Source organism: Tachypleus tridentatus, chromosome 2 (genome assembly GCF_004210375.1).
Source record: "Tachypleus tridentatus isolate NWPU-2018 chromosome 2, ASM421037v1, whole genome shotgun sequence".
Classification (NCBI taxonomy): Eukaryota; Metazoa; Arthropoda; class Merostomata; order Xiphosura; family Limulidae; genus Tachypleus; species Tachypleus tridentatus.
The window spans coordinates 151,455,661-151,462,040 of NC_134826.1; the positions used below are offsets into that span (position 1 = coordinate 151,455,661).

The 6,380-nt window shown below is 35.6% G+C and overlaps 1 protein-coding gene across 1 annotated transcript in view; it reads right to left on the reverse strand.

Moving 5' to 3' along the window:
- The window catches only part of LOC143245641 (uncharacterized), a 125,755-nt gene that overhangs the window by 59,127 nt on the left and 60,248 nt on the right, over window positions 1–6,380 (reverse strand). The window lies entirely within an intron of this gene.

A 6,380-nucleotide genomic window follows, 5' to 3' on the forward strand; every position in this document is an offset into this window, starting at 1 on the left:
GGTTAAAGATGATGGTCATAATGTCCATGTTTGGCTTGAAAAATCTTCATGTCACCATTGAAACAACATGTGATAGCCCAAAAATGAATGTGTGACAGGATTAATCACCTTTTCTTAATCCACTGAGAACATTGGTACAAGGAACTTGCTCCTTGATATGCTGAAGTAATTTGTGATTACACAAGTGGAAGAGATTCACCCACAGATAATCTCTCAACATCATGGTGGTGGACATCATAAGAGTTTGTTGATCAGACATTAGCAATACGATGGATTGGTCAGGGTTGTTTAGCAATGAGACTACTGCATACCTTGGATAAAGATGATGGTCATTATGTCCATGTTTGGCTTGAAAAATCTTCATGTCACCATTGAAACAACATGTGATAGCCCAAAAATGAATGTGTGACAGGATTAATCACCTTTTCTTAATCCATTGAGAACATTGGTACAAGGAACTTGTTCCTTGATATGCTGAAGTAATTTGTGATTACACAAGTGGAAGAGATTCACCCACAGATAATCTCTCAACATCATGGTGGTGGACATCATAAGAGTTTGTTGATCAGACATTAGCAATACGATGGATTGGTCAGGGTAGGACAATTCTGTGGCCTATGTGCACACTAAACATCGCTCCACTACACTTTTGTCTTTGAGGGTATATTAAGGACATCATGGAACTAAAGACCAGAATGAGGAATGTCACAGCCACTATAACTATGGACACAGCCGTCAATTGATATCAAATATTTTTCAGCCATGCTGAGATCCACTAATGGTATACATGTAGAAATATACTGATATGTTAATAAAAGCTGTTTGTGTGTAGCTACAAGATGTTCGAATTTACTTATTAGTGTATCTTTAGTTATTTAATTTCTAAATTTTGAAATAGAAAAGATAATTTTGGACTACCCTCTGGAGTATTCTTAGACCTATCACTATTGTAACTAATGTTATCCTTTTGAATGGTTAATTTCTGGTTAACATAAAATAAGATAATAAGATCATAATATAGCTGAGAGAAGCAGAATACTTTGTTATAACATTTTTATAACATAAAGTAAACCCACTTCATTTACCTTAAAATACAATTTAATAGTATTTATGTCTTATACACGATAAGGAAACATAATACTTAACATAACATGATCACATTTCCTTGCAGCACAAAGCAAGAAGTAAGAATGTTTATTTAATGAAACATAATAGACAACAATACTTTCCCACAAGGCAGAACAGTGTCAAAGAAAGTTCCTGGGTGACAAATGTAGATAATCAAGAAGGAATGTTTCTGAGAAAGTCAGAATTACAAGTAATTAATTTTTTCTTAAAACAAGGTTCTCTTTAATATATAATAACAAAGAGGTCAATTGTTTAATACAGACACATAAAAACGATGTTTCTATATAGTTTATTATAATACTTTTACACAACATATAACAATAACTATAAATTATACTTCCTAGTGTAAAATAATATATAAAACCTTTTGTGTGAAAGATGAATTGATTAATAATTAATTAGGTTCCTGAGTAATCATTATTACGAAAACAAATATCTGTTGATAATGCTGAACAATAACTGGAAAGGTTTCCATGAAACATAAAATAACAAGATGATTCTGTAAATAGTATTTTTTTCTCGTGCACAATAGTGTGTAAGAATATTTATGCAACACGTATGTAAAAGTAAAAATGTTTGTGTAATGTACAATACACATTAAAAATGTTTTTATGTTTTTCTTGTGGCTATTTATAAGAAATAAGAGGCAGTGGAACAGTTTTGTTTTACCTTTTACTGCTCTACTCAGCCACAACTGCAGAAGAATAAGATTATCATACCACAGAAACATAAGTTAATCGAAATGGTGACAGATATGTACAGTGATGTGGTTAGTTTTACTCTTTTTTCAGCTATTCTCTTACATTTCTGAAAGACTGGGAGAACAACTGACTGAACGGAGCACTCTGAATGCGATAATTCGACCTTTTAGGTCAAATTCCATAAGACAACATGATTCTTAATGTTTTTAGGTATACGTTATACGAGTAGTAGTAGTAGTTCAGTACTGTGGCACCGTGGTCACACAAAGATACTGTAAAGATATGAAAAATCAGCAAAATTAATCAGGATTGTATGAAAAAGTGCATGAATTGAACACGTTCATGTGAGCAAGGTTAGTACAGAGTATCAGACTTAACGTCAGTGGCCTCAGTTGCAAAGTAGGAGCTTTAGGCCTGACATTAGTGTTGTTATGTGAGAATTGAGCGACAATAATGTTTGGCCTAAATGCTGTAACTAGTTTAGTATAAGAACACTGGACATGCAACTGCAGCCTGAAATAATAAAGTTGACTATTCCCAATTTGAGTTCATCATTTTGAATTTACCTTCACATCCAGGCATGCAGATAAAGTTTCAGACATACACTGATGGCAAAAATCTTAAGGCCAATGAATATAAAGAAAAAATATGCATTTTGCATTGTTAGACTTGACCACTTATTTGAGTAAAGCTTCGAAAGATTAAAATAAATAAGGGAAAGCGTGCGACTCGTAATCTGAGGTTCGCAGATTCGAATCCCCGTCGCGCCAAACATGCTCACCCTTTCAGCTCTGGGGACGTTATAATGTAACGATCAATCCCACTATTCGTTGGTAAAGGAGTAGCCCAAGAGTTGGCGGTGGGTGGTGATGACTAGCTGTCTTTCCTCTAGTCTTACACTGCTAAATTAGGAACGCTAGCACAGATAGCCCTCAAGTAGCTTTGCGCGAAATTAAAAAAAAAAAACAATCAAAAAAAGGGAAAATAAGAATAATAAACTTTTTTAGCATTTAATAGGAAAAACGTGAACATTATGAATTAGACTAAATACTTGCTGGTCAAAAGTTTAAAAGCATACTGAAATGAAGCATTAATTGGTAAACACGTAACAAAATTTTGTCATTTGTGTTCAAGCATTAGCGCTGTCAAAATTTCCCATTGACATCTCCTGTCATGGCAGAGGCTAAAAAGTTGACAGAGTTTGAAAGTGGCAGAATTGGCGAGCTTCTAAAGCAAGGTCTCTTTCAATGTGCCATCACTGCTGAGATTGGGTGTAGCAAATCTACTGTTGCAAATTTCTTAAAAGACCCTGAGAGATACAGAACGAGAATTTTAAGTGGTCGGTCCATGAAAGTGTCGCTGGTTGTTGAGCAGGAGGATTCGACGGGTTGTATGGCAAGACACCAGCCGATCGTTGAGCCAGATTAAGGCCTTACGGACACACAATGCAGCTCAAGAACAATAAGATGGCATCTACGAGAGAAAGGCTTTAAAAACTGTAAACGCCTTCAAAGAACCCCTTCTTCCACACTACAAAACAGCTTGGTTAAACTTTGCTGAGATGAACCCAACATGGGACGTAGAAAAGTGGACGAAGGTTCTGTTCTCTGATGAGAAAAAATTAACCTGGATGGTCCAGATGGCTTCCAACCTTACTGGCACGTTAAGTATATCCCACCAGAAACATTTTCTACACGTCACAGTGGAGGAGGTTCCATTATGATCTGGAGTGCTTTCTCCTTCCATGGAATAATTGAGCCTCAGGTTATACAGGGGCGTCAAACATAAGCTAGTTACATTGGCATGTTCGAGAGAGCATACTTATTGACTGAAGTTCCTCGCTTGTGTAGAAATGACTGTATGTTTAAGCAGGACAAAGCTGGAACCCACAATGCCCGCAGGACAAAGGACTTTTCATGGTGAATAACGTGATTCTTTTCGACCATCCACCGTGTTCACCCAATCTTAACCCCACTGAAAATGTTTGGGTGTGGATGGCAAGGGAAGTCTATAAAAGCAGACGTCAATTCCAAACAGTGCTTGATCTTCATAAAGCCATCTTCACCACTTGGAATAACATTCCAGCCAGCCTTCTGCAAACACTTATATCAACCATCCTAAAGCAAATGTTTGAAGTTATTTGCAATGATGGCCATGCAACTCACTACTGAGACCTCTTGTTGGGCATTTCCTACCCTGTTTAGGACTTTGTTTGGTATGGTCTTAAACTTTTGACCAACTAGTATTTAGGTTAATTTCATAGTGTTCACATTTTCCCAATTAAATGCTAAAAGTTTTTTCCCTTTTCTTATTTTCATCTTTCGAAGCTGTACTCAAATTAGTGGTTTGAGTATAACAACGCAAAATCCATGTTCATTGGCTTTAAAATTTTGGCCAGCAGTGTATACCTATTTTGTTGATGTATTGTTTGTTGGCTCATCAAAAGTCACCAGGTCAAAACAACTCAAAGTTGAGGTGACAACTCATTCTTCAGATATTTGATTAGGATTAAGGTACTCTAGTCTAGGCCTAATCCAGTAATTAGAAGTTCAATGTGCAGCACAGTTTACAATTGATTATATCTTATGTATGTGTACCAGTACAGAATGATCACTGTGTATATAGGCTACTGCAGTATGTGTTGTCAATCACAAATTGTTTTGGAATACTTTTTGGCTCACAACAGATTTACATATTACCACTGACATTGCTTCTTGCATACAGCTACCATAGCAACAACCTTAATGAAACTTTTGCAATGACTGAAAACTAATTCTCCTAAAATGGAGTGAAACCAGTCTCACATGGTTTTCAACCAATCAGAATGCAGCAAATCAATAAAGGTATTTATGAATTCATGTTCATGTGCTGATGGACTTAGATCAGAGGATAATTTCTGACAATCATTGTCTAAATGTGGACCCAGAGTTTAGTATGTTTGACTGTCTTACCAACGTTTTTCTTTATGAATTTCAGTGATATTTAATCATTATAACTATACATGATCCATATTCTTTTTTGTTTTGTTTTTAGTTTTGTTTCTGTATTTTTCAGACTGCAAGATGAAATGTGTTCAATTAAGTGGTGCACAAAAAAGAAAACTTGCAAAAAAAAGAACCAACAAAAGCCTTTGGATTTAGTGGCCAAGACAGGAAAGCTGACTAATTTTTTTCACTCAACTTACATAACACGATCTTCCAAATCAAAACCCATCTCCTCCATCAGAAATCACTTGTTCTGCATCTGACTCTGACAAGATTGAAGTTGAACTAATCTCCACACCTACAAGTACCACTTTGTCCACTTCAAGTTCAGAACATCGTGATGATGTTGGGGTGTCACATACTGGCTAAACTAATCTCAATTTACCTATAAATTCTCCTAACATCTCTAGTGTTAATGCTTATGCACTTTGCTCTATAAGATAGTCTGAGGTAGAAATAATTACTCAAAATGAAAATCTTCTGGACTATGATAAAATGCTTCAGTCTACAAAAGATGAAGAAACTAAAGCAAATGATTCAGGGTTGTGGCTCGATTTCTCTGTTGGTGATGCAGCTTATTAGATTGCTTGTGGACCCAGTGACTGTCAACACCAAAATGGGCCATTTGGCAAATCTTGCCAGACTTTCAATAGGGACAAACCAACGAGATATTGTTTTCTTTGGGATAACATTTTGGAAGCTTTAGAATGTCCAGTTGAAGACCAGTCACAAAAGGGAGACAGTAGAAGAGAAGTAGAATGCATTGCAAATAGGATGCAGGAGCTAGAATTTGTTTTTATGTTGATCATGTGGGATGAGATTTTGTAAAAGTTTCATAAGGCAAGTCAAGTTCTGCAAAATGAGGATGTAAACTTAAAAACACGTGCATATCTGTACGAGTCATTTACTGATCAACTACGTACTTTAAGGGATGACTTTGAAAGATTTGAAGCAGTTGTAAAGTAAATACTACCAGATGTTGATTACAATGCAGCACAAACTCGCAAACGTGTCAGAAAGAAGGTACTCAATGATAGAGAAGCACAAGAAGTTGATCTGAATGATAGAGATAAATTTCATATCACCACCTTCTACACAATTGTTGACAAACTAGAAACCCAGATGAGCAGAAGAGGAGAGGTGTACAAACATATTTTCTTTCCTAAGTGAAGTGACAAATGATGTCACTTCATCTGCTGAAACTGAAAGGTATTCTCAGTTTCACTCATACGCAACAAAAACTGTAAAAAACAGTTTCAGTCATGCTGAACTTTATAAAATAATTTCAGAAGACAAAAATAACTGTGCGTTTCCAAATGTAAACATTGCATTGCGTATATCTTTAACATTAGTGGTCACAAATTGCACAGCTGAGCATTCATTTTCTTGATTCTAGCATTTTAAAAATCGCAAGAGCTATTAAACAAGATAGGCTTGTCTCTGCTTAGTTTAGAAGCAGGTTTGTTATGACAAATTAGTTCTGAGAACTTGATCAAAGACCTTGCAATTAAAAAATCTAGAAGAAAACTTTTTAAAATTTAAATAAATAAGTAAATAATTTGCTTAC